This window comes from Pseudophryne corroboree, chromosome 9 (genome assembly GCF_028390025.1).
Source record: "Pseudophryne corroboree isolate aPseCor3 chromosome 9, aPseCor3.hap2, whole genome shotgun sequence".
NCBI lineage: Eukaryota > Metazoa > Chordata > Amphibia > Anura > Myobatrachidae > Pseudophryne > Pseudophryne corroboree.
In genome coordinates, this window is record NC_086452.1 from 11,713,424 (window position 1) to 11,726,874 (window position 13,451).

At 49.5% G+C, this 13,451-nt stretch overlaps 1 protein-coding gene across 1 annotated transcript in view; it reads left to right on the top strand.

Annotated features, from left to right (window-relative positions):
* Positions 1-11,902: 11,902 nt before the first annotated feature.
* TTLL7 (tubulin tyrosine ligase like 7) overlaps positions 11,903-13,451 on the top strand; it is a 434,278-nt gene continuing 432,729 nt past the window's right edge. The window contains exon 1 of the mRNA XM_063938974.1: positions 11,903-12,220. The gene's annotated coding sequence lies outside the window, so the exon portion shown is untranslated. The remainder of the gene's footprint in view (positions 12,221-13,451) is intronic.

Sequence of the window (13,451 nt, forward strand, 5' to 3'; positions counted from 1 at the left end):
GACCCAGTGCTCATACCTATGTCATACCTCCCAACATGACCCTCTCCAGGAGGACACAATGCTCTGCTCCTGCACTTCCCTCTTACTGTATGATTACCATCACCTGTGCTGTACCCTAATACTGACCCAGTGCTCATACCTATGTCATACCTCCCAACATGACCCTCTCCAGGAGGACACAATGCTCTGCTCCTGCTCTTCCCTCTTACTGTATGATTACCATCACCTGTGCTGTACCCTAATACTGACCCAGTGCTCATACCTATGTCATATCTCCCAACATGACCCTCTCCAGGAGGACACAATGCTCTGCTCCTGCTCTTCCCTCTTACTGTATGATTACCATCACCTGTGCTGTACCCTAATACTGACCCAGTGCTCATACCTGTGTCATACCTCCCAACATGACCCTCTCCAGGAGGACACAATGCTCTGCTCCTGCTCTTCCCTCTTACTGTATGATTACCATCACCTGTGCTGTACCCTAATACTGACCCAGTGCTCATACCTATGTCATACCTCCCAACATGACCCTCTCCAGGAGGACACAATACTCTGCTCCTGCTCTTCCCTCTTACTGTATGATTACTATCACCTGTGCTGTACCCTAATACTGACCCAGTGCTCATACCTATGTCATACCTCCCAACATGACCCTCTCCAGGAGGACACAATGCTCTGCTCCTGCTCTTCCCTCTTACTGTATGATTACCATCACCTGTGCTGTACCCTAATACTGACCCAGTGCTCATACCTATGTCATACCTCCCAACATGACCCTCTCCAGGAGGACACAATCCTCTGCTCCTGCACTTCCCTCTTACTGTATGATAACCATCACCTGTGCTGTACCCTAATACTGACCCAGTGCTCATACCTATGTCATACCTGCCAACATGACCCTCTCCAGGAGGTCACAATGCTCAACTCCTGCACTTCCCTCTTACTGTATGAATACCATCACCTGTGCTGTACCCTAATACTGACCCAGTGCTCATACCTATGTCATACCTCCCAACATGATCTCTCCAGGAGGACACAATGCTCTGCTCCTGCTCTTCCCTCTTACTGTATGATTACCATCACCTGTGCTGTACCCTAATACTGACCCAGTGCTCATACCTATGTCATACCTCCCAACATGACCTCTCCAGGACACAATACTCTGCTCCTGCTCTTCCCTCTTACTGTATGATTACCATCACCTGTGCTGTACCATAATACTGACCCAGTGCTCATACCTATGTCATACCTCCCAACATGACCTCTCCAGGAGGACACAATACTCTGCTCCTGCTCTTCCCTCTTACTGTATGATTACCATCACCTGTGCTGTACTCTAATACTGACCCAGTGCTCATACCTATGTCATACCTCCCAACATCACCCTCTCCAGGAGGGACACAATGCTCTGCTCCTGCTCTTCCCTCTTACTGTATGATTACCATCACCTGTGCTGTACCCTAATACTGACCCAGTGCTCATACCTATGTCATACCTCTCAACATCACCCTCTCCAGGAGGACACAATGCTCTGCTCCTGCACTTCCCTCTTACTGTATGATTACCATCACCTGTGCTGTACCCTAATACTGACCCAGTGCTCATACCTATGTCATACCTCCCAACATGAACCTCTCCAGGAGGACACAATGCTCTGCTCCTGCTCTTCCCTCTTACTGTATGATTACCATCACCTGTGCTGTACCCTAATACTGACCCAGTGCTCATACCTATGTCATACCTCCCAACATGACCCTCTCCAGGAGGACACAATGCTCTGCTCCTGCTCTTCCCTCTTACTGTATGATTACCATCACCTGTGCTGTACCCTAATACTGACCCAGTGCTCATACCTATGTCATACCTCCCAACATGACCCTCTCCAGGAGGACACAATCCTCTGCTCCTGCTCTTCCCTCTTACTGTATGATTACTATCACCTGTGCTGTACCCTAATACTGACCCAGTGCTCATACCTATGTCATACCTGCCAACATGACCCTCTCCAGGAGGTCACAATGCTCAACTCCTGCACTTCCCTCTTACTGTATGATTACCATCACCTGTGCTGTACCCTAATACTGACCCAGTGCTCATACCTATGTCATACCTCCCAACATGATCTCTCCAGGAGGACACAATGCTCTGCTCCTGCTCTTCCCTCTTACTGTATGATTACCATCACCTGTGCTGTACCCTAATACTGACCCAGTGCTCATACCTATGTCATACCTCCCAACATGACCTCTCCAGGAGGACACAATACTCTGCTCCTGCTCTTCCCTCTTACTGTATGATTACCATCACCTGTGCTGTACCATAATACTGACCCAGTGCTCATACCTATGTCATACCTCCCAACATGACCTCTCCAGGAGGACACAATACTCTGCTCCTGCTCTTCCCTCTTACTGTATGATTACCATCACCTGTGCTGTACTCTAATACTGACCCAGTGCTCATACCTATGTCATACCTCCCAACATCACCCTCTCCAGGAGGGACACAATGCTCTGCTCCTGCTCTTCCCTCTTACTGTATGATTACCATCACCTGTGCTGTACCCTAATAGTGACCCAGTGCTCATACCTATGTCATACCTCCCAACATGACCTCTCCACGAGGACACAATGCTCTGCTCCTGCACTTCCCTCTTACTGTATGATTACCATCACCTGTGCTGTACCCTAATACTGACCCAGTGCTCATACCTATGTCATACCTGCCAACATGAACTCTCCAGGAGGACACAATGCTCTGCTCCTGCACTTCCCTCTTACTGTATGATTACCATCACCTGTGCTGTACCCTAATACTGACCCAGTGCTCATACCTATGTCATACCTCTCATCCTGACCTCTCCAGGAGGACACAATGCTCTGCTCCTGCACTCCCCTCTTACTGTATGATTATCATCACCTGTGCTGTACCCTAATGCTGACCCAGTGCTCATACCTATGTCATACCTCCCAACATGACCTCTCCAGGAGGACACAATGCTCTGCTCCTGCTCTTCCCTCTTACTGTATGATTACCATCACCTGTGCTGTACCCTAATACTGACCCCGTGCTCATACCTATGTCATACCTCCCAACATGACCCTCTCCAGGAGGACACAATGCTCTGCTCCTGCACTTCCCTCTTACTGTATGATTACCATCACCTGTGCTGTACCCTAATACTGACCCAGTGCTCATACCTATGTCATACCTCCCAACATGACCTCTCCAGGAGGGCACAATGCTCTGCTCCTGCTCTGCCCTCTTACTGTATGATTACCATCACCTGTGCTGTACCCTAATACTGACCCAGTGCTCATACCTATGTCATACCTCCCAACATGACCCTCTCCAGGGGGACACAATGCTCTGCTCCCCCCTCTTACTGTATGATTACCATCACCTGTGCTGTACCCTAATACTGATCCAGTGCTCATACCTATGTCACACCTCCCAACATGACCCTCTCCAGGAGGTCACAATGCTCTACTCCTGCACTTCCCTCTTACTGTATGATAACCATCACCTGTGCTGTACCCTAATACTGACCCAGTGCTCATACCTATGTCATACCTCCCAACATGACCCTCTCCAGGAGGACACAATGCTCTGCTCCTGCTCTTCCCTCTTACTGTATGATTACCATCACCGGTGCTGTACCCTAATACTGACCCAGTGCTCATACCTATGTCATACCTCCCAACATGACCTCTCCAGGAGGAAACAATGCTCTGCTCCTGCACTTCCCTCTTACTGTATGATTACCATCACCTGTGCTGTAACCTAATACTGACCCAGTGCTCATACCTATGTCATACCTCCCGACATGACCTCTCCAGGAGGACACAATGCTCTGCTCCTGCACTTCCCTCTTACTGTATGATAACCATCACCTGTGCTGTACCCTAATACTGACCCAGTGCTCATACCTATGTCATACCTCCCAACATGATCTCTCCAGGAGGACACAATGCTCTGCTCCTGCTCTTCCCTCTTACTGTATGATTACCATCACCTGTGCTGTACCCTAATACTGACCCAGTGCTCATACCTATGTCATACCTCCCAACATGACCCTCTCCAGGAGGGACACAATGCTCTGCTCCTGCTCTTCCCTCTTACTGTATGATTACCATCACCTGTGCTGTACCCTAATACTGACCCAGTGCTCATACCTATGTCATACCTCCCAACATGATCTCTCCAGGAGGACACAATGCTCTGCTCCTGCTCTTCCCTCTTACTGTATGATTACCATCACCTGTGCTGTACCCTAATACTGACCCAGTGCTCATACCTATGTCATACCTCCCAACATGACCTCTCCAGGAGGACACAATGCTCTGCTCCTGCACTTCCCTCTTACTGTATGATTACCATCACCTGTGCTGTATCCTAATACTAACCCAGTGCTCATACCTATGTCATACCTCCCAACATGATCTCTCCAGGAGGACACAATGCTCTGCTCCTGTACTTCCCTCTTACTGTATGATTACCATCACCTGTGCTGTACCCCAATACTGACCCAGTGCTCATACCTATGTCATACCTCCCAACATGACCCTCTCCAGGAGGACACAATGCTCTGCTCCTGCACTTCCCTCTTACTGTATGATTACCATCACCTGTGCTGTACCCTAATACTGACCCAGTGCTCATACCTATGTCATACCTCCCAACATGACCCTCTACAGGAGGACACAATGCTCTGCTCCTGCACTCCCCTCTTACTGTATGATTACCATCACCTGTGCTGTACCCTAATACTGATCAGTGCTCATACCTATGTCACACCTCCCAACATGACCTCTCCAGGAGGACACAATGCTCTGCTCCTGCGCTTCCCTCTTACTGTATGATTACCATCACCTGTGCTGTACCATAATACTGACCCAGTGCTCATACCTATGTCATACCTCCCAACATGACCCTCTACAGGAGGACACAATGCTCTGCTCCTGCTCTTCCCTCTTACTGTATGATTACCATCACCTGTGCTGTACCATAATACTGACCCAGTGCTCATACCTATGTCATACCTCCCAACATGACCCTCTACAGGAGGACACAATGCTCTGCTCCTGCTCTTCCCTCTTACTGTATGATTACCATCACCTGTGCTGTACCCCAATACTGACCCAGTGCTCATACCTATGTCATACCTCCCAACATGACCCTCTCCAGGAGGACACAATGCTCTGCTCCTGCACTTCCCTCTTACTGTATGATTACCATCACCTGTGCTGTACCCTAATACTGACCCAGTGCTCATACCTATGTCATACCTCCCAACATGACCCTCTACAGGAGGACACAATGCTCTGCTCCTGCACTCCCCTCTTACTGTATGATTACCATCACCTGTGCTGTACCCTAATACTGATCAGTGCTCATACCTATGTCACACCTCCCAACATGACCTCTCCAGGAGGACACAATGCTCTGCTCCTGCGCTTCCCTCTTACTGTATGATTACCATCACCTGTGCTGTACCCTAATACTGACCCAGTGCTCATACCTATGTCATACCTCCCAACATGACCTCTCCAGGAGGACACAATGCTCTGCTCCTGCTCTTCCCTCTTACTGTATGATTACCATCACCTGTGCTGTACCCTAATACTGATCCAGTGCTCATACCTATGTCATACCTCCCAACATGACCCTCTCCAGGAGGACACAATGCTCTGCTCCTGCACTCCCCTCTTACTGTATGATTACCATCACCTGTACTGTACCCTAATACTGACCCAGTGCTCATACCTATGTCATACCTCCCAACATGACCTCTCCAGGAGGACACAATGCTCTGCTCCTGCACTTCCCTCTAACTGTATGATTACCATCACCTGTGCTGTACCCTAATACTGACCCAGTGCTCATACCTATGTCATACCTCCCAACATGACCTCTCCAGGAGGACACAATGCTCTGCTCCTGCACTTCCCTCTTACTGTATGATTACCATCACCTGTGCTGTACCCTAATACTGACACAGTGCTCATACCTATGTCCTACCTCCCAACATGACCTCTCCAGGAGGACACAATGCTCTGCTCCTGCTCTTCCCTCTTACTGTATGGTTACCATCACCTGTGCTGTACCCTAATACTGACCCAGTGCTCATACCTATGTCATACCTCCCAACATGACCTCTCCAGGAGGACACAATGCTCTGCTCCTGCTCTTCCCTCTTACTGTATGATTACCATCACCTGTGCTGTACCCTAATACTGACCCAGTGCTCATACCTATGTCATTCCTCCCAACATGACCTCTCCAGGAGGACACAATGCTCTGCTCCTGCACTTCCCTCTTACTGTATGACTACCATCACCTGTGCTGTACCCTAATACTGACCCAGTGCTCATACCTATGTCATACCTCCCAACATGACCCTCTCCAGGAGGACACAATCCTCTGCTCCTGCTCTTCCCTCTTACTGTATGATTACCATCACCTGTGCTGTACCCTAATACTGACCCAGTGCTCATACCTATGTCATACCTCCCAACATGACCCTCTCCAGGAGGACAAAATGCTCTGCTCCTATACTTCCCTCTTACTGTATGATTACCATCACCTGTGCTGTACCCTAATACTGACCCAGTGCTCATACCTATGTCATACCTCCCAACATGACCCTCTCCAGGAGGACACAATCCTCTGCTCCTGCTCTTCCCTCTTACTGTATGATTACCATCACCTGTGCTGTACCCTAATACTGACCCAGTGCTCATACCTATGTCATACCTCCCAACATGACCTCTCCAGGAGGACACAATGCTCTGCACCTGGACTTCCCTCTTACTGTATGATTACCATCACCTGTGCTGTACCCTAATACTGACCCAGGGCTCATACCTATGTCATACCTCCCAACATGACCCTCTCCAGGAGGACACAATGCTCAGCTCCTGCACTTCCCTCTAACTGTATGATTACCATCACCTGTGCTGTACCCTAATACTGACCCAGTGCTCATACCTATGTCATACCTCCCGACATGACCCTCTCCAGGAGGACACAATGCTCTGCTCCTGCACTTCCCTCTTACTGTATGATTACCATCACCTGTGCTGTACCCTAATACTGACCCAGTGTTCATACCTATGTCATACCTCTCAACATGACCCTCTCCAGGAGGACAAAATGCTCTGCTCCTGTACTTCCCTCTTACTGTATGATTACCATCACCTGTGCTGTACCCTAATACTGACCCAGTGCTCATACCTATGTCATACCTCCCGACATGACCCTCTCCAGGAGGACACAATGCTCTGCTCCTGCACTTCCCTCTTACTGTATGATTACCATCACCTGTGCTGTACCCTAATACTGACCCAGTGCTCATACCTATGTCATACCTCCCAACATGACCTCTCCAGGAGGACACAATGCTCTGCTACTGCACTTCCCTCTTACTGTATGATTACCATCACCTGTGCTGTACCCTAATACTGACCCAGTGCTCATACCTATGTCATACCTCCCGACATGACCCTCTCCAGGAGGACACAATGCTCTGCTCCTGCACTTCCCTCTTACTGTATGATTACCATCACCTGTGCTGTACCCTAATACTGACCCAGTGCTCATACCTATGTCATACCTCCCGACATGACCTCTCCGGGAGGACACAGTGCTCTGCTCCTGCTCGTCCCTCTTACTGTATGATTACCATCACCTGTGCTGTACCCTAATACTGACCCAGTGCTCATACCTATGTCATACCTCCCAACATGACCTCTCCGGGAGATCACAATGCTCTGCACCTGCTCTTCCCTCTTACTGTATGATTACCATCACCTGTGCTGTACCCTAATACTGACCCAGTGCTCATACCTATGTCATACCTCCCAACATGACCTCTCCGGGAGGACACAATGCTCTGCACCTGCTCTTCCCTCTTACTGTATGATTACCATCACCTGTGCTGTACCCTAATACTGACCCAGTGCTCATACCTATGTCATATCTCCCAACATGACCTCTCCAGGAGGACACAATGCTCTGCACCTGCTCTTCCCTCTTACTGTATGATTACCATCACCTGTGCTGTACCCTAATACTGACCCAGTGCTCATACCTATGTCATACCTCCCAACATGACCCTCTCCAGGAGGACACAATGCCCTGCTCCTGCTCTTCCCTCTTACTGTATAATTACCATCACCTGTGCTGTACCCTAATACTGACCCAGTGCTCATACCTATGTCATACCTCCCAACATGACCTCTCCAGGAGGACACAATGCTCTGCTCCTGCTCTTCCCTCTTACTGTATGATTACCATCACCTGTGCTGTACCCTAATACTGACAATACTGACCCAGTGCTCATACCTATGTCATACCTCCCAACATGACCCTCTCCAGAAGGACACAATGCTCTGCTCCTGCACTCCCCTCTTACTGTATGATTACCATCACCTGTGCTGTACCCTAATACTGACCCAGTGCTCATACCTATGTCATACCTCCCAACATGACCTCTCCAGGAGGGACACAATGCTCTGCTCCTGCTCTTCCCTCTTACTGTATTATTACCATCACCTGTGCTGTACCCTAATACTGACCCAGTGCTCATACCTATGTCATACCTCCCAACATAACCTCTCCAGGACACAATGCCCTGCTCCTGCTCTTCCCTCTTACTGTATGATTACCATCACCTGTGCTGTACCCTAATACTGACCCAGTGCTCATACCTATGTCATACCTCCCAACATGACCCTCTCCAGGAGGACACAATGCCCTGCTCCTGCTCTTCCCTCTTACTGTATAATTACCATCACCTGTGCTGTACCCTAATACTGACCCAGTGCTCATACCTATGTCATACCTCCCAACATGACCTCTCCAGGAGGACACAATGCTCTGCTCCTGCTCTTCCCTCTTACTGTATGATTACCATCACCTGTGCTGTACCCTAATACTGACAATACTGACCCAGTGCTCATACCTATGTCATACCTCCCAACATGACCCTCTCCAGAAGGACACAATGCTCTGCTCCTGCACTCCCCTCTTACTGTATGATTACCATCACCTGTGCTGTACCCTAATACTGACCCAGTGCTCATACCTATGTCATACCTCCCAACATGACCTCTCCAGGAGGGACACAATGCTCTGCTCCTGCTCTTCCCTCTTACTGTATTATTACCATCACCTGTGCTGTACCCTAATACTGACCCAGTGCTCATACCTATGTCATACCTCCCAACATAACCTCTCCAGGACACAATGCCCTGCTCCTGCTCTTCCCTCTTACTGTATGATTACCATCACCTGTGCTGTACCCTAATACTGACCCAGTGCTCATACCTATGTCATACCTCCCAACATGACCTCTCCAGGAGGGACACAATGCTCTGCTCCTGCTCTTCCCTCTTACTGTATGATTACCATCACCTGTGCTGTACCCTAATACTGACCCAGTGCTCATACCTATGTCATACCTCCCAACATGACCTCTCCAGGAGGACACAATGCTCTGCACCTGCTCTTCCCTCTTACTGTATGATTACCATCACCTGTGCTGTACCCTAATACTGACCCAGTGCTCATACCTATGTCATACCTCCCAACATGATCTCTCCAGGAGGGCACAATGCTCTGCTCCTGCACTTCCCTCTTACTGTATGACTACCATCACCTGTACTGTACCCTAATACTGACCCAGTGCTCATACCTATGTCATACCTCCCAACATGACCTCTCCAGGAGGACACGATGCTCTGCTCCTGCTCTGCCCTCTTACTGTATGATTACCATCACCTGTGCTGTACCCTAATACTGACCCAGTGCTCATACCTATGTCATACCTCCCAACATGATCTCTCCAGGAGGACACAATGCTCTGCTCCTGCACTTCCCTCTTACTGTATGATTACCATCACCTGTGCTGTACCCTAATACTGACCCAGTGCTCATACCTATGTCACACCTCCCAACATGACCTCTCCAGGAGGGACAGAATGCTCTGCTCCTGCTCTTCCCTCTTACTGTATGATTACCATCACCTGTGCTGTACCCTAATACTGACCCAGTGCTCATACCTATGTCATACATCCCAACATGACCTCTCCAGGAGGACACAATGCTCTGCTCCTGCACTTCCCTCTTACTGTATGATTACCATCACCTGTGCTGTACCCTAATACTGACCCAGTGCTCATACCTATGTCATACCTCCCAACATGATCTCTCCAGGAGAACACAATGCTCTGCTCCTGCTCTTCCCTCTTACTGTATGATTACCATCACCTGTGCTGTACCCTAATACTGACCCAGTGCTCATACCTATGTCATACCTCCCAACATGACCTCTCCAGGAGGACACAATGCTCTGCTCCTGCACCTCCCTCTTACTGTATGATTACCATCACCTGTGCTGTACCCTAATACTGACCCAGTGCTCATACCTATGTCATACCTCCCAACATGACCCTCTCCAGGAGGACACAATGCTCTGCTCCTGCACTTCCCTCTTACTGTATGATTACCATCACCTGTGCTGTACCCTAATACTGACCCAGTGCTCATACCTATGTCACACCTCCCAACATGACCTCTCCAGGAGGGACAGAATGCTCTGCTCCTGCTCTTCCCTCTTACTGTATGATTACCATCACCTGTGCTGTACCCTAATACTGACCCAGTGCTCATACCTATGTCATACATCCCAACATGACCTCTCCAGGAGGACACAATGCTCTGCTCCTGCACTTCCCTCTTACTGTATGATTACCATCACCTGTGCTGTACCCTAATACTGACCCAGTGCTCATACCTATGTCATACCTCCCAACATGACCTCTCCAGGAGGACACAATGCTCTGCTCCTGCTCTTCCCTCTTACTGTATGATTACCGTCACCTGTGCTGTACCCTAATACTGACCCAGTGCTCATACCTATGTCACACCTCCCAGCATGACCTCTCCAGGAGAACACAATGCTCTGCTCCTGCACTTCCCTCTTACTGTATGATTACCATCACCTGTGCTGAAACCATACTTACCTACATTGTAAGTCTCCTCTCCGGGAGAAGCCCGGAGAGGAGACGCTGCATGTGTCTTCGGGGGGCGGGGCCGGACTGTGACATCACTAAGCCCCGCTTCCACATCGAAAAATGCCGCGATTCGCGGGTCCGCGGGAAGGGGGCAGGGCTAAAATGACGCGATTTGCATCATTTTAACCACTTCTCCACCCGACGGACCCGCGAATGCGGGAGGTTATCTCTCTATCCTGGTCGCATCACTAGGGTGCGAGCAGGATGCGGGAGACCTGCCCACTCTTCCGGTGGGTGCGGGGGGCTACCCCAAAAAACGGGAGACTCCCGCAGCTTCCGGGAGAGTAGGTAAGTATGGCTGAAAGAAACACCTTTCTTATCCATTAATCTTTTCAGCACAGGTGCCGGCAATCATAAATTAAGAAAAAATTACAGGAGCAGAGCATTGTGTCCCTCCTGGAGAGGGTCATGTTGGGAGGTATGCATTACGTACCCAGGCTGGGATCACACAAAAGTTGGGACTGCCCCAGGAAAGCAGGGACTGCTGCTGCAGTGATAAGGGGCAGACATATAATACAGTATATATATGATGCACCCAGGCTGGGGTCACACACATAATACCCCAGGCTGGGGTCACACACATAATACCCCAGGCTGGGGTCACACACATAATACCCCAGGCTGGAGTAACACAGAAGTTGGGACTGCCCCAGGAAAGCAGGGACCGCTGCTGCAGTGATAAGGGGCAGACACATAATACCCCAGGCTGGGGGTCACACAGTGCACAGTGACGTCACACAGGTGCTTCCCCCGTACACCTGTCTCTGTTGCTAGGGGCCACCTCCCTGTTGCTAGGGACCGGTGTTTGCGTTCCACGCTGAAAGCCGCGGACCGTACCATGTTTGTGGCGGGGAGGGGGGCGTCACGTCCCGCAGGTCAGCGGGAGACCGGCGCCCGGATCACCCCCGCAATACCCGGCCGGGGTTCACCGGGGACCCTCACCGGACTGCCCAGGCCGGCGTCACACCCGCGGGTCATCCTCACGTGACCACACGCCCACCCCCTGTGCCGGGCGCAGTGGTGCGGTCCCGGATTGCAGTGAGCTCCGCTGTCCGGAGGGATAACACAGGGGCCGGCAGAGTGTCAGCTCCGGGGACAAGGAGCCTCCATCCCCCTGTGCCCGGGCTCCCCTCAGACCGGTGAGTGAGTGAAAGAGCGCCCCATGCCCTCAGCTGGAGGAGGAGGAGGAGGGGGGCATGAGTCAGCAGCGGGGGGAGGATGGGGGGCACCTATTATATACTGTATATATATTATATGTCAGCAGCCATTGTTATATAGTGTATTACCCCCTGCTGTGTGTCTTTGTGTGACATTGTCATTATACACTATCACTGTGTGTGTGTGTCAGGTGTATATATACTATGTGGTAGTGTGTCTCTGTGTGACATTGTCATTATACACTATCACTGTGTGTGTGTGGCAGGTGTATATATACTATGTGGTAGTGTGTGGCTCTGTGTGACATTGTCATTATACACTATCACTGTGTGTGTGTGGCAGGTGTATATATACTATGTGGTAGTGTGTGGCTCTGTGTGACATTGTCATTATACACTATCACTGTGTGTGTGTGGCAGGTGTATATATACTATGTGATAGTGTGTGTGTCTCTGTGTGACATTGTCATTATACACTATCACTGTGTGTGTGTGTGTGGCAGGTGTATATATACTATGTGGTAGTGTGTCTCTGTGTGACATTGTCATTATACACTATCACTGTGTGTGTGGCAGGTGTATATATACTATGTGGTAGTGTGTGTCTCTGTGTGACATTGTCATTATACACTATCACTGTGTGTGTGTGTGGCTGGCAGGTGTATATATACTATGTGGTAGTGTCTGTGTGACATTGTCATTATACACTATCACTCTGTGTGTGTGTGGCAGGTGTATATATACTATGTGGTAGTGTGTGGCTCTGTGTGACATTGTCATTATACACTATCACTGTGTGTGTGTGTGTGTGGCAGGTGTTTATATACTATGTGGTAGTGTGTCTCTGTGTGACATTGTCATTATACACTATCACTGTGTGTGTGGCAGGTGTATATATACTATGTGGTAGTGTGTCTCTGTGTGACATTGTCATTATACACTATCACTGTGTGTGTGTGTGGCAGGTGTATATATACTATGTGGTAGTGTGGCTCTGTGTGACATTGTCATTATACACTATCACTGTGTGTGTGTGGCAGGTGTATATATACTATGTGGTAGTGTGTGGCTCTGTGTGACATTGTCATTATACACTATCACTGTGTGTGTGTGTGTGGCAGGTGTTTATATACTATGTGGTAGTGTGTCTCTGTGTGACATTGTCATTATACACTATCACTGTGTGTGTGGCAGGTGTATATATACTATGTGG